Source organism: Hyla sarda, chromosome 5, assembly GCF_029499605.1.
Source record: "Hyla sarda isolate aHylSar1 chromosome 5, aHylSar1.hap1, whole genome shotgun sequence".
Lineage (NCBI taxonomy): Eukaryota > Metazoa > Chordata > Amphibia > Anura > Hylidae > Hyla > Hyla sarda.
In genome coordinates this window covers 351,364,816-351,390,014 of record NC_079193.1, presented here as the reverse complement: position 1 = coordinate 351,390,014, position 25,199 = coordinate 351,364,816, and the positions used below count along the sequence as shown (strand labels likewise).

The 25,199-nt window shown below is 44.3% G+C and overlaps 1 long non-coding RNA gene and 10 other non-coding genes across 11 annotated transcripts; all 11 read left to right on the top strand.

The window, feature by feature from the left end:
* The first annotated feature begins 5,459 nt into the window (after nt 1-5,459).
* Nucleotides 5,460-18,667, top strand: LOC130274368 (uncharacterized). The gene is made up of 11 exons (XR_008844341.1): nt 5,460-5,935; nt 8,023-8,060; nt 8,860-8,895; nt 11,528-11,671; nt 13,001-13,035; nt 13,368-13,403; nt 14,474-14,551; nt 15,968-16,005; nt 16,726-16,763; nt 17,621-17,656; nt 18,549-18,667. It is a non-coding gene; the product is annotated as an uncharacterized LOC130274368 (long non-coding RNA).
* LOC130274753 (small nucleolar RNA SNORD103/SNORD85) lies at nt 7,704-7,784 on the top strand. Its single transcript, XR_008844467.1, has one exon. It is a non-coding gene; the product is annotated as a small nucleolar RNA SNORD103/SNORD85 (small nucleolar RNA).
* On the top strand, nt 8,655-8,735 carry LOC130274752 (small nucleolar RNA SNORD103/SNORD85). Its single transcript, XR_008844466.1, has one exon. It is a non-coding gene; the product is annotated as a small nucleolar RNA SNORD103/SNORD85 (small nucleolar RNA).
* LOC130274743 (small nucleolar RNA SNORD103/SNORD85) lies at nt 8,942-9,025 on the top strand. Its single transcript, XR_008844458.1, has one exon. It is a non-coding gene; the product is annotated as a small nucleolar RNA SNORD103/SNORD85 (small nucleolar RNA).
* LOC130274751 (small nucleolar RNA SNORD103/SNORD85) lies at nt 12,774-12,854 on the top strand. Its single transcript, XR_008844465.1, has one exon. It is a non-coding gene; the product is annotated as a small nucleolar RNA SNORD103/SNORD85 (small nucleolar RNA).
* Nucleotides 13,179-13,259, top strand: LOC130274750 (small nucleolar RNA SNORD103/SNORD85). The gene has a single exon (XR_008844464.1). It is a non-coding gene; the product is annotated as a small nucleolar RNA SNORD103/SNORD85 (small nucleolar RNA).
* Nucleotides 13,450-13,533, top strand: LOC130274745 (small nucleolar RNA SNORD103/SNORD85). The gene has a single exon (XR_008844460.1). It is a non-coding gene; the product is annotated as a small nucleolar RNA SNORD103/SNORD85 (small nucleolar RNA).
* Nucleotides 15,734-15,814, top strand: LOC130274749 (small nucleolar RNA SNORD103/SNORD85). The gene has a single exon (XR_008844463.1). It is a non-coding gene; the product is annotated as a small nucleolar RNA SNORD103/SNORD85 (small nucleolar RNA).
* LOC130274747 (small nucleolar RNA SNORD103/SNORD85) lies at nt 16,416-16,496 on the top strand. Its single transcript, XR_008844462.1, has one exon. It is a non-coding gene; the product is annotated as a small nucleolar RNA SNORD103/SNORD85 (small nucleolar RNA).
* On the top strand, nt 17,430-17,510 carry LOC130274746 (small nucleolar RNA SNORD103/SNORD85). The gene has a single exon (XR_008844461.1). It is a non-coding gene; the product is annotated as a small nucleolar RNA SNORD103/SNORD85 (small nucleolar RNA).
* LOC130274742 (small nucleolar RNA SNORD103/SNORD85) lies at nt 17,702-17,785 on the top strand. Its single transcript, XR_008844457.1, has one exon. It is a non-coding gene; the product is annotated as a small nucleolar RNA SNORD103/SNORD85 (small nucleolar RNA).
* Nucleotides 18,668-25,199: the final 6,532 nt, after the last annotated feature.

Here is a 25,199-nt window from a genome sequence, read left to right as displayed (position 1 = left end):
CCTAAAAATGTAGCCGACAATAATAAAAATGTAGTGTGTGTGTGTGTGTTTCACTTTTTTTCTTTTTTTTAAAAACATTTTTACATTTTTTTTTTACATTTCTCGCAAAGAGCTGTGATTGGCCAGATGGTTCCAGCCAATCACAACTCTCTGTGGGAAATGTGAGTAAGTGTATATATACATCAGTGCAGGGAACCATAGAAGAGCGTCTGGCCGCATCTATACATTATACAGGAGGATCACAGCAGGTGTCAGGAGTGACTCCTGGTGCGTTCTGTCTATTAGTACAGGAACTACTACTCCCATCATGGAACAGTGTGTTCCATGCTGGGAGTAGTAGTACTACCTAAAAAATTTAAAAAAAGTGAGAAACACACACACACTACATTTTTATTATTGTCGGCTACATTTTTAGTGCCCTGCCTGTCCACATAAATTGATCTCTGTTTAACCCCTTAAGGACCGGGTTTTTTTTCCGTTTTTGCATTTTCGTTTTTTGCTCCTTGCCTTTAAAAAATCATAACTCTTTCAATTTTGCACCTAAAAATCCATATGATGGCTTATTTTTTGCACCACCAATTCTACTTTGTAATGACGTCAGTCATTGTGCCCAAAAATCTACGGTGAAACGGGAAAAAAAATCATTGTGAGACAAAATTGAAAAAAAAAACACCATTTTGTAACTTTTGGGGGCTTCCGTTTCTACGTAGTACATTTTTCGGTAAAAATGACACCTTACCTTTATTCTGTAGGTCCATATGATTAAAATGATACCCTACTTATACAGGTTTGAATTTGTCGCACTTCTGGAAAAAATCATAACTTCATGCAGAAAAATTTATACGTTTAAAATTGTCATCTTCTGACCCCTATAACTTTTTTATTTTTCCGTGTATGGGGCGGTATGAGGGCTCATTTTTTGCGCCGTGATCTGAAGTTTTTAACGGTACCATTTTTGCATTGATAGGACTTATTGATCGCTTTTTATTCATTTTTTCATGATATAAAAAGTGACCAAAAATGCACTATTTTGGACTTTGGAATTTTTTTGCGCGCACGCCATTGACCGTGCGGTTTAATTAACGATATATTTTTATAATTCGGACATTTCCGCACGCGGCGATACCACATATGTTTATTTTTATTTTTATTTACACTGTGTTTTTTCTTTTATGGGAAAAGGGGGGTGATTCAAACTTTTAATAGGGAAGGGGTTAAATGATGTTTATTCACTTTTTTTTTGCACTTTTTTTTTGCAGTGTTATAGGTCCCATAGGGACCTATAACACTGCACACACTGATCTTTTACATTGATCACTGGTTTCTCATAAGAAACCAGTGATCGATGATTCTGCCGCATGACTGCTCATGCCTGGATCTCAGGCACTGAGCTGTCATTCGGCGATCGGACAGCGAGGAGGCAGGTAGGGGCCCTCCCGCTGTCCTGTCAGCTGTTCGGGATGCCGCGATTTCACCGCGGCTATCCCGAACAGCCCACTGAGCTAGCCGGCATGCTTTCGGTTTCACTTTAGACGCGGCGTTCAACTTTGAACGCCGCGTCTAAAGGGTTAATAGCGCGCGGCACAGCGATCAATGCCGCGCGCTATGCCGTTGTTAGCCGGGCCCGAACCGCTATGACGCGGGGCCACGCCGTGGCCCCGCGTCATAGATCGGGAGTGGACACATGACGTTCCAGTACGTCATGTGTCCTTAAGGGGTTAAAAATGTATAAAAATTTTGGTATAAAAAATATACATTTCGTTAAGTAATTTTTTTTGCCATCACTACTGCATCCTTTTTTTTTTTGGTACCCAACAAATTGTGAAAAAATTGGGCCAAAAATGCTATTTTGACTCAAAGACTAAAAAAAAGCCAGAAAAAACGCAAGAAAAAACTGCTAAACACAGGAAAGTGCTGTGGCGTTTTTTCTGGCCTTTTTTTTTCTTGTGTTTTTTTGGCCAAAAAAAAACCAAACAAGTGAAAACTTAGCCTTAAGAGTCTCCTCTGTCCTCTACTTGTTACCTGTATTAATGGCACCTGTTTGAACTTGTTATTAGTATAAAAGACACCTGTCCACAACCTCAAATAGTCACACTCCAAACTCCACTATGGCCAAGACCAAAGAGCTGTCGAAGGACACCAGAAACAAAATTGTAGACCTGTACCAGGCTAGGAAGACAAAATCTGCAATAGGCAAGCAGCTTGGTGTTATTATTAGAAATTATTAGAAAATGGAAGACATACAAGACCACTGATAATCTCCCTCGATCTGGGGCTCCGTGCAAGATCTCACCCCGTGGTGTCAAAATGATCACAAGAACTGTGAGTAAAAATCTCAGAACCACACGGGGGGACCTAGTGAATGACCTGCAGGGAGCTGGGACAAAAATAACAAAGGCTACCATTAGTAACACACTATGCCGCCAGGGACTCAAATCATGCAGTGCCAGACGTGTCATCCTGCTTAAGCCAGTACATGTCCGCTAGAGAGCATTTGGATCATCCAGAAGAGGATTGGGAGAATGTCATATGGTCAGATGAAACCAAAGTAGAACTTTTTGGTAAAAATCTCAACTCGTCGACGACTGATCCGTGTAAAGGAAAGAATGAAGCATGCATCGTGAGATTTTGAGTGAAAACCTACTTTCATCAGCAAGGGTATTGAAGATAAAACGTGGCTGGGTCTTTCAGCATGACAATGATCCCAAACACACCGCCTGGGCAACGAAGGAATGGCTTCGTAAGAAGCATTTCAAGGTCCTGGCGTGGCCTAGCCAGTCTCCAGATCTCAACCCCATAGAAAACCTTTGGAGGGAGTTGAAAGTCTGTGTTGCCCAGCGACAGCCCCAAAACATCACTGCTCTAGAGGATATCTGCATGGAGGAATGGGCCAAAATTCCAGCAACAGTGTGTGAACACCTTGTGAAGACTTTTAGAAGACGTTTGACCTCTGTCATTGCCAACAAAGGGTATATAACAAAATATTGAGATTAACTTTTGTTATTGACCAAATACATATTTTACACCATACTTTGAAAATAAATTCTTTAAAAATCAGACAATGTGATTGTGGTGTGCCACAGGGTGTGAGGTGAGGTGTAAGGGGCAGATGGTGTTGCCCAGGGGTATATGGTATTAACCCCTTTGTGTTGCCAGGGCGTGGTTTTCCTATATAACCACCCGAAGGTAGTACCGCTAGTCCTAGGTCAGGCAGGGGCAATAAAGAGTCCAAGGCCAGGTTAAGAATAAAGGTAGCTTTTACTGAGGTTAGACAGGTGTCTCCCAGTGTTTTTGGTAAAATGGCATCGTAGTTCCAGCCAGAATTAGATCCAGCAGTGATTTTTGTCTGGTCAGATTCTGCTAAATAAACAGACCTGGGACTTGTCAATGTACGTTGTGTAATGGACCGTCCAACTCTGCTGTCTCTGGTACGGAGTTTGCGACAGAGCTCTGAATGTAGATGTGAGGGTAGAAACACACTATGGGGGAGATTTATCAAAACCTGTCCAGAGGAAAAGTTGCTGAGTTGCCCATAGCAACCAATCAGATCGCTTCTTTCATTTTTCACAAGGCCTGTGCTAAATGAAAGAAGCGATCTGATTGGTTGCTGTGGGCAACTCAGCAACTTTTCCTCTGGATGGGTTTTGATGAATACCCAGCTATGTTCTGGCCCCCCGTTATTGTATCTGTCGGTATCCCGCCAACAGCAGCAGCGGACCCCATTCACTTCTGCTGCTAGGGGTGACTCCATTTGGGACATATGTGCTATAGTAAGGGCACTCATGACGGGCTGTTGTGCTTTTGAAATAGCGCACCTGTCCCGAAAGGAGTCACTGGGGAGGAGATTTATCAAAACCTGTCCAGAGGAAAAGTGGCCCAGTTACCCATAGCAACCAATCAGATCGCTTCTTTCATTTTTAGCAAGGCCTCTGCAAAATCAAATGGGCAACTGGACACATTTTCCTATGCACAGGTTTTGATAAATCTCCTCCTAGGTGACTCCTTCCGGTGCCATAAAATTGGATGGTGTCCGCAGCGCCCCTTAACTTCTTAAGGACGCAGGACATACCTGTATGCCCTGCACCTGCTCCCGCGATATGGGGATCCGATCAGCTAGGACGCGCGAGGAGGATCCCTTGCCTGCCTCCTGCGCATCCGATTGGCGATTGATTGCTCCAAGCCTGAGATCCAGGCTTGAGCAATCGACCGCTGATAAAACTGATCAATGCATTGATCAGCGCTGGCAATCAATATTCTGCATGTTATAGTCCCCTATGGAGGCTATAACATTGCAAAAAAAAAAAAGTAAAAAAAAAAAATATTCCCTAATAAATGTTTGAATCACCCCCTTTTCCCATTTAAAAAAAAAAAACAACTATGTAAATAAAAATAAATATAAACATATGTGATATCGCCGCATGCGTAAATGTCCGAACTATGAAAATATATAATTAATTAAATCACATGGTCAATGGCGTACGCGCAAAAAAATTCCAACGTCCAAAATAGCGTATTTTTGGTCACTTTTTATACCATAAGAAAAAATGTATAAAAAGCGATCAAAAAGTCCAACCAAAACAAATATGGTAACAATAAAAACTTCAGATCATGGAGCAAAAATCGAGCCCTCATCCATCCTCGTATGCGAAAAAATGTAAAAGTTATAGTGGTCAGAAGATGACATTTTTAAACATATTCATTTTCCTGCATGTAGTTATGATTTTTTCCAGAAGTACGACAATATCCAACCTATATAAGTAGGGTATCATTTTAATTGTATGGACCTACAGAATAAAGGTAAGGTGTCATTTTTACCGAAATATGCACTGCGTAGAAACGGAAGCCCCCAAAAGTTACAAAATGGCGTTTTTTTTTTTCAATTTTGTCGCACAATGATTTTTTTTGTTTCGCCGTAGATCTCTGGGTAAAATTACTGATGTCATTACAAAGTAGAATTGGTGGCGCAAAAAAAAAAATTATAAAAAAAACCCTCATATGGGTCTGTAGGTGCAAACTTGAAAGGGTTATGATTTTTAAAAGGTGAGGAGGAAAAAAACGAAAGTGCAAAACGGAAAAACCCTGAGGGCTTAAGGGGTTAACAATATACGTCAGCATCCTGTTTTTGGTAGGATGCTGACAGATACAATTACCGGGGCCAAAACCTAATGGGGGAGATTTATCAAAATATCATAGCAACCAATCAGATCACTTCTATCATTTTTAACAAGACCTCTGCAAAATAAAAGAAGTGATCTGATTGGTTGCTATGGGCAACCTTACCTCTAGATGGGTTGTGATTAATCTCCCCCAGTGTGTTCCTACCCAGAACCTTTTTTTTTTTTTTTACTATTCTTTTTTTTTAATCAGTTTGTCAGTTATATTTTTCGTTTTTCTTTTTGCCTATTTCCCTTCTTCCCCTCTCCCAGGTCTGAGCATAGACAAACGGACGAACGGAAAAAAACGGACGCATGGAACGCTCTTCCGTTCGCATCCGTTACCATAGACTACAACATATACTTTGGACGTTTGAGTTCCGTTTTGGTCCGGGAAAGACGCAATTCGCCCCGCCCCCTATCTATTTCCATGTGATCCCCAGTGTGGGCGGAGCATCTGAAGCAGTGACGTAACACGGCGCGACCAAGGCAGAGAGCGAGGTCCACGTGCACCAGGAGGGAAGAAGACGCATGCGGCCGCCCGGTCACCCGCATACCGGAGGCGTCCTGTGGACGGGCGGGCACGGTGCTGGGGGGGATGTGTGCACCGGGGGAGCACGAGAGGCATCGCTACAGCCGCTTCCACCCTGTTCAGATGCGCGGCAGGGAGGCGGCTTTTGCATCTGTTGATGGCGGATAACTCCCGGAGACTAGGGCACAGCGATCTGCAAGACAAGGTGCGGTACCGCAGTGCACGGCCCGGAGATGGAGCTGATCGTCAAGTAAGTGAGTTCAGTGTGAATACTGTCCTACTGGGGCTCCACGTGTCTGTCCCTGAGCACACTATGGAGCGTTGGGCATGGCAGCCACGTGGTCCATAGGATCCTGTAGTCCGGAGATCACATGGGAAAGTGTTATGGGCATGCTGTGTGACCCCTGCAGAGGTCATTGTTAGGAGGGGGCCTAATGTACCTAATAAAGGGGATATTTGATGCCTTATGAACAAAAATAAATAAATACTGCTCAAAAAAAATATAAAATAAATTAAAGGGAATACTAAGGCTCCTTTCACACTATAAAATGCATCTGTTTTTTAAAGATCCGTTTGTTCCATTATGAAAACCCTGAAAATCGTCTGTTACGAAATCCTATAGTCTATGGGATTTTTACATTATCAGTTTTAACCTGTTATAACTTGTTAATAATAGACGTTATTTTGTGACTGGAGAATGAATGGAAGAAATGGCACCAGCATATGGTCTCACAAGGGGTCTGAGGATCTCATCTTGGTACCTAATGGCAGTCAGGCTACCTCTGGCAAGCACATGGAGCGCTGTGCGTCCCCAAAAGAAATGCCACCCCACACCATTACTGACCCACCACCAAACCGGTCATGCTTGAGGATGTTACAGACAGCAGAACATTCTCCACAGCGTCTCCAGACTCTGTCACGTGTGCTCAGTGTGAACCTGCTTTCATCTGTGAAGAGCTGTTTGCCAATCTTGGTGTTCTCTGGCAAATGCCAAACGTTCTGCACGGTGTTGGGCTGTAAGCACAACCCCCACCTGTGGACATCGGGCCCTCATACCACCCTCATGGAGTCTGTTTCTGACCGTTTGAGTGGACACATGCACATTTGTGGCCTGCTGGAGGTCATTTTGCAGGTCTCTGGCAGTGTTCCTCCTGCTCCTCCTTGCTCAAAGGCCGAGGTAGGGGTCCCGCTGCTGGGTTGTTGCCCTCCTACGGCCTCTTCCACATCTCCTGATGTACTGGCCTGTCTCCTGGTAGCACCTCCATGCTCTGGACACTACACTGACAGGCACAGCAAACCTTCTTCCCACAGCTCGCATTAATGTGCCATCCTGGATGAGCTGCACTACCTGAGCCACTTGTGTGGGTTGTAGACTCCGTCTCATGCTATCACTAGAGTGAAAGCACCGCCAGTATTCAAAAGTGACCAAAACATCAGCCAGGAAGCATAGGATCTGAGAAGTGGTCTGTGGTCACCACCTGCAGAACCACTCCTTTATTAAGGGTGTCTTGCTAATTGCCTATAATTTTATTTTCTCCTACACTTTTGATGTCACACTTTTTGTGTGAAATTGCACTTGATTTTTTATTACTTTTTACCGGGGATTGCACAATATTTCTATAAAAATGCATAATTTTTAGGAATTTGGAGGAATCGGCAAACATGCCAGCCAAGTGTTTATAGTATCACTTAATATGGTGCTTTTGGTGGCATCAGTGACATAAGTCAAGGCCGTTTCAGAGGGACTGCTTAGTATTCATGAGGCGGCATTGTTAGAGGAGCGGGATGTTGTATCTGTGCACTGAGGGGGAAAGGAATGCCTCCAATGCACCAAATAAACTTATTTGCATACTGATAAAATTAATAATCTGTGTGAAGCTGATAAGTGCCTGTTGTAGTCCCTGGTGGAGTAACTTCTGTGACTTGTAGTGTGTATGTGATGTATTGGTTTGGTCCATAGATCTTTGATATTTTCTAGTATTATGCTGTCCCTCTATATGTGATCACTATAGACGAGGCCTGGCGGGGATGACACACTTGCCCTCACTGAGCGCAGTACTGACGATACAATATCCGTACTCATCTGATGCTGAGCCGGGCCTCGGAACCACATAGGACTATACTGTGTAGCTTAGTGTGTCCCAACCAGGGTGCCTCCAGCTGTTGCAAAACTACAACTTCCAGCATGCCCGGACAGCCAAAGGCTGTCCGGGCATGCTGGGAGTTGTAGCTTTGCAACACTGTAGCTCTTTTTGTATGATTTATTGGTCTGTAAAATGTCATCAGATCAGGTCTAACCCTTTTTTTATTTCATTTTTTATTTTTATACCCCTTTAGTAACAGAAGTGCGAGGAGACGTCTCTTCTGATGAACTGGTAAGTATCTGACTTTGTAGAAGTTAATTGCAACGTCTCGATTAAGCATGATTCTGTGATACATTGTTTCAACAAAGAAGCAGCGAACGGCACTGCCACTACCCTTTAGTTTCTTAAGGATTGACCGGTGTTCAGATTCAGGATCACAACACTTTTCGGTGATGCTCTGCTGTGGCATAAACAGTTCACATCCAAGGTAGTATGTGAAAGAAATAGAAATGGCACTCACCGAATTTTGTCATTGTTTTTATTTTTATTTATTTTTTTATTCCAAAACTGTGCGGTTAAAACACGGCATCCTGCCGCAGCTAAGACACCGATGTGAACAATAGGCGACAGCTGTTTCCTGCCGCTAGGCACTTCAGCAGACATAGATGGGTCTGTTGAAGTGCCTAGCGGCAGGAAACGGCTGTCACCCATTATTCACATTGGCGTCTTAGCCGTGGCAGGATGCTGTGTTTTTACCGCACAGTTTTGGAATTAAAAAGAAAAAAACGAAGACTTAAAACTCTGATACATTGGTTTGGTGCATACATCACTGATATTTTCCAGTATTATGACCTTTCTCTGTATATGTGATCACTATAGACGAGGCCTGGCGGGGATGACACACTTGCCCTCACTGAGCGCAGTACTGACGATACAATATCCGTACTCATCTGATGCTGAGCCGGGCCTCGGAACCACATAGGACTATACTCTGTAGCTTCTATGTGATTGTGGGAAATCTACATTCATTGATCTGTAAAATGAGTTGATCAGGTGTTTATTTTTTATGTTATTTTTTTTACTCTTTTAGCAGCAAAAGTGAGGACTGGAATCTTCCAATAAACAGGTAAGAGTAGCACTTTTTGGTATAGAAGTACAATGGGGCGTCCTGATCAAGCTGTGATGTCCAACTTGCCCTATCTGAGAACTGTGTTCGATTGTGAGACCTTCACTGTACTCATATTATCTGAGCTTGATCTGGACCTAGAATGATGTGATGTATAGAGAGCAGCGTGTTTAGTTAATCATTCATAAATGAAATCTGTCAGTAGTATCACCCGCTCTAAACCTGTCACACAGACTTGTAGTTCGGGTGATGCTGATTAAAATGGTTCTCACGTTGTCCAGATTTGCCCAGCCGTTCCGCCGCAAATTGCGTCTTTCTGTTTATGCTAATGAGAGCCTTGGGGCATGGGCGGAGCTCCGATCTGAGCTTGGCGCACACTGATGTCATCTTAGCGGGCGGCCGTTTTCCAGACTCCTCAATATTCATAAACCCCCCCGCTTCTTTGAGCGTGTTATAGTACTGCGCATGCGCCGCTTACTGTGTCCTCCCAGAAGCGGCGCTCCCCTCGGCTTCACAGTTGCAGACGTCGTTACACAGTAAGCGGCGCATGCGCAGAGAAGGTTTGTGGATATCGATGAGCCAGGCGCAGCGGCCGCCCGGCAAAGATGTCGGGGTGCCCGAAGCTTGGATCGGAGCTCCGCCCATGCCCCAAGGCTCTCTATAGCATATCTAGAAAAATGCAATTGTGGCAGAACGGCTGGCGGAATCTGGACAATGTGAGAACTGTTTTAATCAGCATCAACCATACTACAGTGACCCCTCGACTTATGATGGCCTCGACATATGATCATTTCAACATATGATGGCCTCTCAGAGCCCATCGTATGTTGAAGGCAGCATCGACATATGATGCTGCTGTGTGTTGGGGCCATCGTACAAACAGCTATCTGACAGCGCTGACAACTTCAGCAAATGACAGATAGTTGTATAATGTGCCCCGTTCTGCCTCCTGTTACTCACATGCTGTCCTGCTAACTCACGCAGGCTTCCAGTGTGAGCTCCGTGTAAGCCCCGCCCCCCCCCAGTGCAGCCATAGCCAATAGCCTGCAGCATCTTGCTGCAGGCATCCAATGAGCTGCTGGCTGCCCTCCCCTTCCTTTCCTATAGAGCTGTAGTCGGCAGGATCGTAATGGAGGACATTCTGTCTCCCCTGAAGGTATTTAAAGAACTGTACAGTACTATATGCGATGTCACATATCACATACAATACATATACACACTATACACCCCATACATCGTTTCCCTATCAGTGTGCCTCCAGCTGTTGCAAAATTATAACTCTCAGCATGCCCAGACAGTCAATGGCTGTACATGCATGCTGGGAGTTGTAGTTGTGCAACAGCTGGAGGCACCCTGGTTTGTTAAACACTCCCCATACACTCCACATACAATGGTCATCCCAGAACCAATTACCATTTTTACATAGACATATGTACTCGACATATGATGGTTTCAACATATGATGGTTCTCCTGGAACCAATTAATATCATATGTTGAGGGACCACTGTACAAGTCTGTGTGACAGGTTTAGTGCGGGTGATACTACTGACAAATTTCCTTTAATAAAAAAATAATATATAGATATAATTTTATTTGTTTCTTTTTTACTACAAAAGACCTGCAGCATATCCACGCAATAGTCCTTAGCACTGCAAATTTTAGGCAAGGTTCGCAGTTCTTTAGCGTAAAGGAAAAGTGATACTACATATAGCCATAGTTATTCTGTATGCTTACATTCTGTTGGTGCACTGTGGGCAGTCGCCTGGACAACTCCCATCTCCTCCTGTAGCCCCACTGGACCACCACAATGCCAGTGCTGCCTCTCAACAGTGACAGTCCCACCGAGACACAGCGCATGCGCCAGATCTGGCATTGGCCGTGGCTCTGTTACTGCTGAGAATAGGCTCGGTAATCATTCAGAGCTAAAGGAAGAAACAGGAGTGTAGCAGGCCCCAGGGCACCAACCGGCTGTAAGCGTACAGAATGAATATGGCTATATCACTATATATTTAGGAGTGGCAGGAAAGGATATGTGGGGGGATGATTCCGCATAATTTCTGCTCAGTTTACCATGGAGCATTAAAGGGGTACTCTGCTGCTCAGCATTTGGAATGCAGGAGGAGGGAGCTCGTGGCATCATATCCCCACCCCCTCATGATGTCACTCCCCACTCCTCAATGCAAGTCTATGGGAGGGGTGTGAAGACTCACCCCCCCCCCCTCCCATAGACTTTAATTGAGGGGGTGGGGTGTGATGTCACGAGGGCGGCGGGGCTATGACCTCACGAGCTCCCGCGTTTGGAACAGTTTGTTCCAAAAGCTAAGCAGCGGAGTACCCCTTTAAGCTGCCAGTCTCAAGAGGAAATAAGCAAGGACATTTTTTATTTTTCCTGATAATTCCGTACTGTAAACATACCCGAAATGGGAAATGAATCCACGACACATTCACAATAATTTCTTCAGCCTCAATCTTTCCTGCATGGGTTTTGTCCAGATTTCTTTTCTGCAGTGTAAAATCTTATTCACTGTAAATGCTGCAGATGTTAATTTATTGGAAGATCCACGTGTAGCGGTACCTTTTTTATATGTTTATTTTTGTCTCCTAATCATTTAAAATTCTACTTCTATGCAGGGGCAAAGGACACGAACAGTGAGAGAATGCTACGATCTGCTGTGATTATTGGAAATCCGACCTCTGGCCCCTCAACCAAACTGAAGACTGAAGGAGGCGCAGGGTTGATCTTTACAACATCTGAATTTTTGCAGCACCTCAGAGGTAACTTTTTTTTGTTTTTGCCTAAAGCCAGCCTCCCTCGCCCATAGGACTTGTATGGTATGTGGGTGATAAGACTGGTGTCATACGGCTGTGCTCCTTTTATATGGGAGATTTCCAGGCTTAGATTAAGGTTCAGGAACAAAGTCATCCAGCTGCACGTCCGGCAGCAGTCCTGTGTGCAGTCTGCGGGGAAGATTTATCAAAACCCATCCAGGGGGGTAGTTGCTGAGTTGCCCATAGCAACCAATCGGATCACTTCTTTCATTTTGCAGAGGCCTTTTAAAAAGTGAAAACAGCGATCTGATTGGTTGCTATGGGCAACTCAGCAACTTTTCCTCTGGACGGGTTTTGATAAATCTCCCCCTTCGTGTGTGCCAGTACTGTGGTTTCTAGCGCATGCGCTGTGAAGCTCTGACCCCTGTTGGCCAGGTTTGGAGGCTCTTCCCAGCACGCTGAAGCGAGCTCCCTACCTCTAGTGACTGATGATCAGGACGACTGACAAAGTTCAAAGCTTTACTGTGCGTGTGCCCGAAACCACAGTACATGCACAGACTGCACTCACAGGGCTTCTGCCGTCTAACAGCACTCGTCAATCGCTGAAGGGTGCAAGAGATGCTGGTAAGGATTCCTGTGTGTTGCGGCACTGGCGTGGTCGTGCCGCATTACACAGGAATCCTTACCAGTATCTCTTGCACCCTTCAGCGATTGACGAATGCTGTTAGACGTTTGGACCTGAGGAAGGCACTTTGTATGTGCCGAAACGCGTTGTCCTTTTTGCAAATAAAAAACACTTGTCCTGTGCTGGCTTGAGTCTCTATGATTTGTGATCTCCTAAGCAGTGCCTCATAAGACCGGTTTTGCCTCTCTGAGATTTTCGTGTCTTAAATACTGGCCCTTCCTGAGAAGAGTCCAGTTCTGATCTGAGTGCAGCAGCTTACTTATACCTCAACCCACCGATCCTCCACAGAGACTTGCACCAATGGCTGAGTAATTTCACCTAGGTGCGGTGGAGGGCTCTATAGATCTTTTACCTGTTACGAAGGGAGCGCCCCCTGTCTCTCGTTTTTATTCTTTTATTTCTGAGCTTGTCATATAGACGAGGCCTGGCGGGGATGACACACTTGCCCTCACTGAGCGCAGTACTGACGATACAATATCCGTACTCATCTGATGCTGAGCCGGGCCTCGGAACCACATAGGACTATACTGTGTAGCGTCTTCTTTATGATCGCTGATGCAGTTGCTAAAATCTACATTTATCAGTCTGTAAAATGTCATTAGAACATAAGGTCTGATTTAATATATTTTTTTCTCTTTTAAACCCCTTAGCAACAGAAATACAAGGAGACGTCTCTGATCAGCTGGTAAGAATAGGACTTTATAGAAGTGTAAATTGTAACGTCTCTACCAAGCATGATTGTGCATGTGATGTATTGGTTTGGTCCATAGATCATTGATATTTTCTAGTATTATGCTGTTCCTTTATATGTGATCACTATAGACGAGGCCTGGCGGGGATGACACACTTGCCCTCACTGAGCGCAGTACTGACGATACAATATCCGTACTCATCTGATGCTGAGCCGGGCCTCGGAACTGTGTATCTCCTATGTGATTGTGGGAAATTAATTACCTTCACTGGTTTGTTAAATGAGTTGATCAGTTGTATCTTTTTAATTTTTTTACTCATTTTTAGTAACTAAAGTGAGGACTGGAATCTTCCAATAAACAGGTAAGCTTAGAACTGTTTGGTATATAAGTACATTGGGGCGTCCTGATTAAGCTGTGATGTCCAACTTGCCCTATCTGAGAACTGTGTTCGATTGTGAGACCTTCACTGTACTCATATTATCTGAGCTTGATCTGGACGAATTAAAGGGGTATTCCAGTAAAAAAAATGTTTTTATATTAACTGGCTCCAGAAAGTTAAACAGATTTGTAAATTACTTCTATTAAAAAATCTTAATCCTTCCAATAATTATCAGCTGCTGAAGTGGAGTTGTTCTTTTCTGTCTGGCAAAAGTGCTCTCTGCTGACATCTCTGCTTGTCTCAGGAACTGCACAGAGTAGAAGAGGTTTGCTATGGGGATTTGCTTCTACAGCATTTGCTTCTACAGTTCCCGAGACAGGTGTCAACAGAGAGCACTTAGACAGAATAGAACTCCACTTCAGCAGCTCATAAGTACTGAAAGGCTTAAGATTTTTTATTTTTATATAAGTAATTTACAAATCTGTATAACTTTCTGGAGCCAGTTGATACATAAAAAAAATAACAATAATAATTTCCTGGATAACCCCCTTTAAGATGTAATTTATAGACATGTGCTAGGTTAGTGTACATCCAGAGATGGCTCGGGCTCAGGGACATTGTTAAAATTTTTGTGCCGCCAATAGAGCCCCAGACTTGTTCTGTACTATGGGTGTTCAATATGAGGATTTGACAGATGTTCCATACACTTGCATGGGACTTCCACACAATCAGATTAAATGCCTCTAGCAGTGTTTCCCAACCAGGGTGCCTCTTGCTGTTGCAAAACTACAAATTCCAGCATGCCCGGACAGCCTTTGGCTGTCCGGGCATGCTGGAAGTTGTAGTTTTGCAACAGCCGGAGGCACACTGCTTGGGAAACACTGGCCTATAGTCTTGGCTGGTGGCGCCAAAAATGTAAGCGCATATCCTGCCCCTCAGCAATCACTGGGTGCACACTGTAGTGTGAACAAACCCTAATGTGGCACCCAAGGAGTCATTTTACAGACATATATATTGGTGGCTTTCCTCACAATGGTTTTTGTCATTGGTAGGGGACTTGTGAGCCAGTTTAGAATTTCTGCCAAGTGCTGCGAAAAAGGTTCTGTCTGGATCTTTTTGCTACATCAAAGGTAAGTTTATTTTTTATTTTTTGCACTTTATTGCAGTGACTCCACCTGCCTCTTTCTTAGTTTTGCTAACATGCTTATTCTTACAGCAGGGCTCCTTTAAGGTAAGTCCATTGCCGCTTCCCCGCCTGTTCTGCCCAGATGAGTTCTTACACGAGCCCTTTTTAAGATAAATTTGACTTGTGTGTGGAACTTGCTGGTCGTCGTATGGTTGCCTTGGCAACTGTACTGCCTAGTGTGGGCTGCTGTTCTCCGAATGAGTGGGAGAGCAGCGCTGGATTTAAAGGGGTACTCCGCCCCTAGTTATCTCACCCTCTATCCAAAGGATAGAGGATAAGATGTCTGATCCTGGGGGTCCTTCAGCTGGGACCCCTGCAATCTCTGTGCAGCACCCAGCGTTTGTTTAGAACGCTTGGAGCGGGTGGCGGTAGCGATGTCATGACCACGTCCCCTTGTGATGTAACACCACACCCCCTCAATGTAAGTCTGAGAGGGTGTGGCTGTTGCCACGCCCCCTCCCATAGACCTGCATTGAGGGGGTGTGGTCGTGACATCACTACCGCCGCCCGTTCCAAGCGTTCGGAACAAAATATTCAGAACATGGGGCAGCGGGAGAACCCAGGGTACTCCGGGGAACTCTATTTATTCCCTATCAACAGGATTTCCTGTAGGGGGCCCGGTAACTCGCCCATGTTCAGCGCTTCGGCTTCCACCTACGGGTCTGAGGAGGAGTGATTGCCCGCTCCTCCTATCACCCCCTGACACTGGGTTCGGTCTCATCTGGTGATTGTCTGAGCAGATTGTCACTCCTGCTAGTCTCAGGTCGGGTGAGTTGCCGCGCCCTGTGCCGAAGATTTCACACTTTCTGTTTAAGGTGGCAATCGCTTCCCACCATGTGGTCATTGTGGGTAGCAGAGAACAATGGGGGAGATTTATCATAACCTGTGCAGAGGAAGAGTGGTGCAGTTGCCCATAGCAACCAATCATATCGTTCATTTTTCACAGGCCTTGTTAGGAATGTAAGAAGCGATCTGATTGGTTGCTATGGGCAACTTAGCCTCTGCACAGGTTTTGATAAATCTCCCCCAATGTGTATAAAAGTCTCAAATCGAGTGTTAATAATAATATGCAATCGGCAATGAACTAGAAGGTTATGATTTATATGATCACATGACATAGACGAGGCCTGGCGGGGATGACACACTTGCCCTCACTGAGCGCAGTACTGACGATACAATATCCGTACTCATCTGATGCTGAGCCGGGCCTCGGAACCACATAGGACTACACTGTGTAGCTCCTTCTATGTTATCGCTATGAGGCAGTCAATGAATGGGCATTTATTAGACAAAATGTCAAAGGAAGCCGATCAAGTCTAATTTTATTTATTTTTTATTTTTATTTTTTTAAACCCCTTAGCAACAGAAATACAAGGAGACGTCTCTTCTGATCAATTGGTAAGAATAGGACTTTATAGAAGTGTTAAATTGTAACGTCTCTACCAAGCATGATTGGGCATGTGATTTATTGGTTTGGTCCATAGATCATTAATAGAGATGAGCGAACTTACAGAAATTCGATTAGTCATGAACTTCTCGGTTCGCCAGTTGCTGACTTTATCCTGCATTAATTAGTTCCGCTTTCCGGTGCTCCCGATGGCTGGAAAAGGTGGATACAGTCCTAGGAGAGAGTCTCCAGCCCACCGGAGCACCTGAAAGCTGAACTCATTTATGCAGGATAAAGTCATCAACTGCCGAGCCGAGAAGTTCGTTACGAATCGAATTACTGGAATTTCGCTCATCTCTAATCATTAATATTTTCTAGTATTATGCTGTCCCTCTATATGTGATCAGTTATATAGACGAGGCCTGGCGGGGATGACACACTTGCCCTCACTGAGCGCAGTACTGACGATACAATATCCGTACTCATCTGATGCTGAGCCGGGCCTCGGAACCACATAGGATTATACTCTGTAGCTTAGTATGTCCCAACCAGGGTGCCTCCAGCTGTTGCAAAACTACAACTTCCAGCATGCCCGGACAGCCTTCGGCTGTCCGGGCATGCTGGGAGTTGTAGCTTTGCAACACTAGCTCCTTTTTGTGTGATTTATTGGTCTGTAAAATTTCATAAGATCAGGTTTAACCTTCTATTTTTTTTATTTTATACCCCTTTAGTAACAGAAGTGCGAGGAGACGTCTCTTCTGATGAACTGGTAAGAATCTGACTCTATAGAGGTGTAAATTGGAACATCTCGATTAAGTATGATTCTGTGATACATTGGGGAAGATTTATCAAAACCCGTCCAGAGGAAAAGTTGCTGTTGCCCATAGCAACCAATCAGATCGCTGCTTTCATTTTTCAGAAATGAAAGAAGCGATCTGATTGGCTGCTATGGGCAACTTTTCCTCTAGACAGGTTTTGATAAATCTCCCCCATTTGTTTCAACAAAGAAGCAGCGACCGGCACTGCCACTACCCTTTAGTTTCTTAATGATTGACCGGTGTTCAGATTCAGGATCACAACACTTTTCGGTGATGCTCTGCTGTGGCATAAACAGTTCACATACAAGGTAGTATGTGAAAGAAATACAATGGCACTCACCGAACTTTAAGTCTTTGTTCATTTTTTTTTTTTTTTTTTTTATTCCAAAACGGTGCGGTAAAAACACGGCATCCTGCCGCGGCTAAGATGCCAATGCGAACAATAGGCGACAGCTGTTTCCTGCCGCTAGGCGCTTCAGCAGACATAGATGGGTCCGTTTTGGAATTAAAAAGAAAAACAAAGGCTTAAAACTCTGATCTATTGGTTTGGTGCATACATCACTGATATTTTCCAGTATTAGGACCTTTCTCTGTATATGTGATCACTATAGACGAGGCCTGGCGGGGATGACACACTTGCCCTCACTGAGCGCAGTACTGACGATACAATATCCGTACTCATCTGATGCTGAGCCGGGCCTCGGAACCACATAGGACAATATACTGTGTAGCTTCTATGTGATTCTGGGAAATCTACATTTATTGATCTGTAAAATGAGTTGATCAGGTGTTTTTGTTCCATTTTTAGCAGCAAAAGTGAGGACCGGAATCTTCCAATAAACAGGTAAGAGATGACTGTTTGGTATAGAAGTACAATGGGGCGTCCTGATCAAGCTATGATGTCCAACTTGCCCTATCTGAGAACTGTGTTCGATTGTGAGACCTTCACTGTACTCATATTATCTGAGCTTGATCTGGATGTATTTAAAATATAACCTATAGATATTGGAGCCAGGAGTAGTCTAGTGGTGAACAACTTATCCCCTATCCTAAGGATAGGGGATAAGTTTGAGATCGCGGGGGGTCCGACCACTGGGGCCCGCTGCGATCTCCTGTACGGAGCCCCGACAGCTCGCGGGAAGGGGGCGTGTCGACCTCCGCACGAAGCGGCGGTCGACACGTCCCCTCAATACAACTCTATGGCAGAGCCGAAGCGCTGCCTTCAGCAATCTCCGGCTCTGCCATAGAGATGTATTGAGGGGGCGTGTCAGCCGCCGCTTCGTGCGGCGGTCGACACCCGCTATCTGGCCGGAGAGCCTGGTCCCTGTACAGCGAGAGATCGCAGGGGGCCCCAGCGGTCAGACCCCCCGCAATCTCAAACTTATCCCCTATCCTTAGGATAGGGGATACGTTTTTCACCACTGGACAACCCATTTAAGGCTGCTTTCACACTGCTGCTGTGACACAGCGGTGCGACAGACGTCGGGGAACACGGGTAGAATAGTGTGAGAAATATCATGCAACGTCTTTCTCCTGCTACTTCTGTCAAACGGCACCCGACAGACCCCATAATAGTAAATGTGATCTGTCGGGACCCGTTGTGCCCCGTCCGGATAACCGACGTTAAAGGCACAAAGAAAAAGTGCCTAACAGACCTTTTCTGACATGGCACAACGGCCGTGTGAAAAGGGCCTAAGAGAGGTTCTTAACTTTGAATTTTATTTATTTCAATATAGGGAGAAGGACATTGTATCGGTGAGAAGATCATTACAGGATCCTGACAAGCTTGAAGAGTAAACTGAACACTTAATAAAATCCTCAAGTAGCGATCTGAATTTTGTCTGTCATTTCTAAAAAGAATTCAACGCTGTACAAAATCTTTTTTATGAAATATATCTAAAATGGTGTAAAAAAAAAAAATTATATATATATTTTTTTTGTGGGTAAAAAATGGAACCAAACACTTTGTAAGCATCGCCTGATGGATTTATGCACACTGGCTTAACCCTTTAGCCTGTTATGACCTTGAAAGGGTACTCTGGTGAGAAATTATATTTATTTTAAATCAACTGGTGCCAAAAAGTTAGATTTTGTAAATTACTTCTATTAAAAAATCTTAATCCTTCCAGTACTTATTAGCTGAGGAACAAAGGAAATTCTTTTCTGTCCACAGTGCTCTCTGCTGACGCCTCTGTCCATTTTAGGAACTGTCCAGAGCAGCATATGTTTGCTATGGGGATTTTCACCTGCTCTGGACAGTTCCTGACACGGACAGAGGTGTCAGCAGAGAGCACTGTGGTCAGATAGAAATGTGATAATGATAAATGCATTTTTCCTCTGTAGTATACAGCAGCTAATAAGTACTGGAAGGAATTAGATTTTATTTTTTTATAGAAGGAATTTACAAATCTCTAACTTTCTGGCACCAGTTGATTTAAAAAAAAAAAAAAAAAAAAAAAAAAAAAAGTGGTCCACTGGAGTACCCCTTTAACCTCTTTAGGACATAGGACGTTCTCTAACGTCCCCACTACCTGGGCTTTAATGCCCAAGGACGTTAGAGAACGTCCTGTTGTATTTCCGGTCTCTGCCGCGCCGGGCAGGGATTGGAACGGCATGTCTGCTGAAATCTTTCAGCAGGCATTCTGTGCAAATGCCGAGGGGGGGTCCTGGGACCCCCGCATGTCGGCGATCGCCGGAGATCGCTTGCGAAATCACGCAAGCCATCTTCAGCGATTCGGGTCACTTGTGACCCGATGACCTGGAAATAAATGGTGATCGGCGGTGTACAATTCACCGCCAATCACCTACCGTTGCTGGGGAGCAGTGACAATACTATCACCACCCCAGCAACGCTGCTATTGGCTGGCGATCGTCCAGCCAATAGCAGAGCGGCAGAGGAGGGGTTAACGGCTCCTTCCCGCTGCTGGACCCGCTGTTTTCGTTCAGTCAGCGGGTGCAGCAGGGAGAAGAAGCCGTGGATCCCCCCCCTCGGAGCTCTGGAGCCCCCTCAGGAGCCTTAGAATAGGGTGAGATCATTTTAGGGACAGGTAGGAGTTTAAATGGTTAAAAAGTGAAATAAAAGTTTTTAAAAAAAAGTGTACTTTGAAGCCGTCTGGTGTCTTCCAAAAGTAAAAACTCATAAATTTTATGATGCAAACATAAAGTAGACATATTGTATATGTGAACCCCAAAAAAATTTATTTTGAATATCCATTTTCCTTACAAGCAGAAAGCTTCAAAGTTAGAAAAATGGTAAATTTTCATTTTTTTCATAAAACTTTGGGATTTTTCACCATGAAAGGATGCAAGTTACCATAAAATTTTACCTCTGTTAAAGTAGAATATGTCACAAAAAACCAATCTCGGAATCAGAATGATAAGTAAAAGCATTCCAGAGTTATTAATGTTTAAAGTGACAGTGGTCAGAATTGCAAAAAAAACGCTCTGGTCCTAAGGTGTAAAATGGCCCGGTCCTTAAGGGGTTAATGACCAGAGGATTTTATTTGAAAATCTGACCACTGTCACTGTAAGCATTAATAACTCTGGGATGCTTTTATTTGAATTTGATTGTGTTTTTTCATGACATTCTACTTTAACAGTGATAAATTTTCCTTGATACTTGCATCATTTCTTGGTGAAAAATTCCAAAATTTCATGAGAAAATTGAAAATGTTGCACTTTTCTAACTTTGAAGCTCTCTGCTTATAAGAAAAATTGACATTCCAAATATATTGATTCACATATACAATATGTCTACTTTATATTTGCATCATAAAATTGACGAGTTTTTACTTTTTGAAGACATCAGAGGACTTCAAAGTTCAGAAGCAATTTTCCAAGTTTTTCAGGGACCAGTTCAGTTTTCAGTTTCAGTGGGGGGGGGGGGGGGGGGGGAAATCCCAGTAATCAAACCTATTTCCCCTGGGGGAACGTGTCTAGGGGCTGAGGACAATTTTAAGTGTATGTATATGAGGGGGAGAATAAGTTTCCCAAACGAGCCAGATAAGGCTAAAGCAGTGTTTTCCAAACAGTGTGTCTCCAGCTGTTGCAAAACTACAGCTCCAAGCATGTCTGTACAGCCTTTGGCAGCCCTGGGCATGCTGGGGTTTTAGTTTTGCAAAAGCTGGAGGCACCCTGGTTTGGTAACACTGCGATAAAGTCTTTAGTTGGTTGTAGATATAAAACAATAATACAGATTTTTATGCATGAGCCATATATTTAGTCCAAAGCAAGGATCAGAGCATATTTATGGCAGAATCAGTATAAAACTACAGGTTGCTCTCCAGTGCATTAGTATCTTGGAATCATATTAAGGCTACACATCAATACGACTCTATGCTGTAGATCTCTAATAGCTTCAGCCTGAAGGAACCGCTCCAAAAAGTCAATATCCAGCAGTATTCCTATTAATGGCCGTCTAGTTATTACAGAAAAGCTTGTATCCTACAGTAATAATCATTGCTCAATATTTCTGTATAACAGCAAAATAGGTCAATCTGATTGACATGGCCAGTAGAGATGAGCGAACTTACAGTAAATTCAATTCGTCACGAACTTCTCGGCTCGGCATTTGTTGACTTTTTCTGCATAAATTAGTTCAGCTTTCAGGTGCTCCCATGGGCTGGAAAAGGTGGATACAGTCCTTGGAGACTCTTTCCTAGGACTGTATCCACCTTTTCTAGCCCACCGGAGCACCTGAAGGCTGAACTCATTTACGCAGGATAAGTCATCAACTGCCGAGCCGAGAAGTTCGTGACAAATCGAATTTACTGTAAATTCGATTCGTCACGAACTTCTCAGCTCGGCGGTTGCTGACTTTTCCTGCATAAATGACCGTATTTTTCGCCGTATAAGACGCACTATTTCTTCCCCAAAACTGGGGGGGAAAGCTGGTGCGTCTTATATGGCGAATACACACCTATTGGTTCGGTCCCTGCGGCCATCAACGGCCGGGACCCGCGGCTAATACAGGACATCACCGATTGCGGTGATGCCCTGTATTAACCCTTTAGACGTGGCGATCAAAGCTGACCGCCGCGTCTGAAGGGAAAGTGACACTAACCCGGCTGTTAGTGCTTACAGGACACCGGGAGGGACCTTACCTGCCTCCTCGGTGTCTTCTCCGTTCAGGGATCCCCTGTATGGCCGGCGCTCTCCTTCCTCGTCATCACGTTGTTGCGTCGGCGTGCGTAACGACGTGATGACAGCGACGGAGAGCGAGGATACCCGGCCGGCAGCAGAGACATTCCGGAGCGACGGTGACAGCGATGGAGCGACATCCAGGGCAGCGGTGACGGGTCCGGAGCGGCGGGGACACGTGAGTACTACCTCCTATACAGTGGTCTTCAATCTGCGGACCTCCAGATGTTGCAAAACTACAACTCCCAGCATGCCCGGACAGCCAACGGCTGTCCGGGCATGCTGGGAGTTGTAGTTTTGCAACATCTGGAGGTCCGCAGGTTGAAGACCACTATTGGGTTCAAAATCTTTATTTTTTTTTAGATTTTGCACCCATAAATTGGGTGCTTCTTATACGCCGGTGCGTCCTATAGGGCGAAAAATACGGTAGTTCAGCTTTCCGGTGCTCCGGTGGGCTGGAAAAGGTGGATACAGTCCTAGGAAAGAGTCTCCTAGGACTGTATCCACCTTTTCTAGCCCACGGGAGCACCTGAATGCTGAACTAATTTATGCAGGAAAAGTCAGCAACCGCCGAGCCGAGAAGTTCATGACGAATCGAATTTACGGTAAGTTCGCTCATCTCTAATGGCCAGGACTCCACAGATAATGCTATGCTTTATTATAATCCCAACAAATGCAGCGTTCCCATCGCAATGCATTGGGAAACTCTTCAGACCCTCTTATGTTTGTTTACATTTTGTTATATAGCGCTAAAACAATGTTCTTTCTTATGATTCTGCACTCCCAAAAAGAGGATGTGAAATCAGAATTTTTGAATTTATTATCAAGGGAAATCTAAAAATTTTCATAGGCATAAAAATATTCAGACCCTCTGCTATGACACAAGGGGGGAGGGGGAGATTTATCAAAACCTGTCCAGAGGAAAAGTTGCTGAGTTGCCCATAGCAACCAATCAGATCGCTTCTTTCATTTTTGAAAAGGCCTCTGAAAAATGAAAGAAGCGATCTGATTGGTTGCAATGTGCAACTTTTCCTCGACAGGTTTTGATAAATCTCGCTCTAAATTTAGCTCTTTGGCTCCTTCCATTTCTCCTGATCATCTCTGAGATTTTTCTGCACCTTGGTTGGAGTCACCTGTGGTAAATTCAGATGATTGGTCATAATATGGGAAGACACAGCCCTGTCTATTTAAAGGGGTACTCCACTGGCCCAGCATCCGGAACATTTTGTTCCAAACGCTGGGTGCGGGCTGTGGGGGTTGTGACGGCACGGTCACACCCAGGACTCAAGTCTTGGGAAAGAGAAGTATGGGAACTCACCCAAGATTTTCACTCAAGGACTGGTCCTGTTAATGGGAACAGTATTCATGCTGTAGAAAAAGTGCAGGAACTCAGTTCCCACGCGTTCCTGCAGAACTTGAGCCCTGGTCACACCCCTTGTGATGTCACGTCACCCCCCCCCCCTCAATGCAAGTCTATGGGAGGGGGCGTGGCGGCTGCCACGCTCCCTCCCATAGACTTGCATTGAGGGGGTGTGACCGTGACGTCACGATGCCTGCACCCAGCATTTGGAACAAAATGTTCCGGATGCTGTGCCAGTGGAATACCCTTTTTAAGGTCTCACAGCTGACTACGTATATCACCGTAAACACCAAGCCATGCGGAGGAAAGAACTGCCTGTAGAGCTCAGTCATTGTGTAGAGGCACAGATTTGGAGAAGGGGACAAAATCTCTGCGGCACTTAAAATTCCCAAGAGCACAGAGTCCTCCATTAATTCATAAATGGATAACATTTAGAACAACAAACTAATCAGGTAAAAGGGCATTGGTTAGAGAGGGGAACCCAATGGTCACTGAGCTCTAAAGACCCTGTTTGCAAATGGGAGAAAATTCCAGAAGGTCAACAATAATTGCAGCCTCCACAATCTGTACTTTATGGCAGAAAGAAGCCTGTCCTTGTTAAATGACCCGCAAACCGCTGGAGTTTACACAAAAAAAAGAGAAACAAAATTTGCTCTGTTGAAACAATGATTTAAGTTTTTGTTCAATTTTAAGCGTTGTTTCCAGAGGAAACCAGTCACTGCCCATTAACGAGGGGCAAAAGGGGCAGCTGCCCTGTCATTCCTGGGGGCACAAAGCAGCTAGCCCTGCGCTAAGGCAGCTAGCCGCAGCTGCCGATCCAGGCAGGGCCGGCCCTGCTGCTGTGCTGTGGTTTACTGTTCTAAAGTTGCGCAGTGGCCGGGACTGACGGGGAATGTCGCGCAAGTGACGTTCTTCCGCAGACCTGCGCAGGAGGATGTCAGCGATGTCACAAGTCAGTCCCGTCCGCCGCAGGAAAGAAGAAACCACGGACGGCCAGGTGAGTGTGTCTGTAAGTGCAGGGGTGAGGAAATTTTTTTTTTTAAATCTACTTGTCCAAGGGACTAAAGCGGAACACAATCTACTTGTCCCTCATGACGATCCACTTGTCCTGGCAGAAAATATATTCAACTAAAATTGTACGAAAATAGGGTCTTTGTTTCTGCACTTTCATTTTTTTCTTCCTTGTTCTAGAATAGCCATAACTCTTATTTTTCCATCTACAGACCCATATGAGGCTTGTTTTTTTACGGGGAAGTATACTTTGTAATGACACCTTTCATTTTTCCATAACTTATGCTCTGAAACAAAAAAAAAATTTATTTGTGAGGTGAAATTGAAAAAAAAATGCACATTTAGGAGTTTTCCTTATATTTTCACCATTCACCTTGTGGTCAAACTTACATATTATTTTTGATTCTTTAGGTCGGCCTGATTACACAAATACCAAATTTGTTTAGTTTCCGTCATGTTTTAATAATAATAAAAAAAAAAAACTTTAATAAAAAAAAAAAAAATCCCTGACCCCTATAATATTTTTACTTTTCCATAAACTGGGCTGTATAAGGGCTAATTTTTGGGGCCGTAATATGCTGTTTGTATCGGTACCATTTTGGCATTGATCAGACTTTTTGAACACTTTTTTTACTTCATTTTTTCTGGGATGTGATGGTATTTTTTTTTTTATTTTAACGCCATTTACCGTACGAGATCTAAAATGTTGTTTTTTAATAGTTCAGTCAATTATACACGTGCCAATACCAAATGTTTATTTTTATTATGTTTACATATTTTTATATGGAAAAGGAGGGTGATATGAACTTTTAGGGTACGTTCACACGGGCGGATTTATTTGCGGGTTTCCCGCTGCGTATTTGAAAGGGGCGGGCTC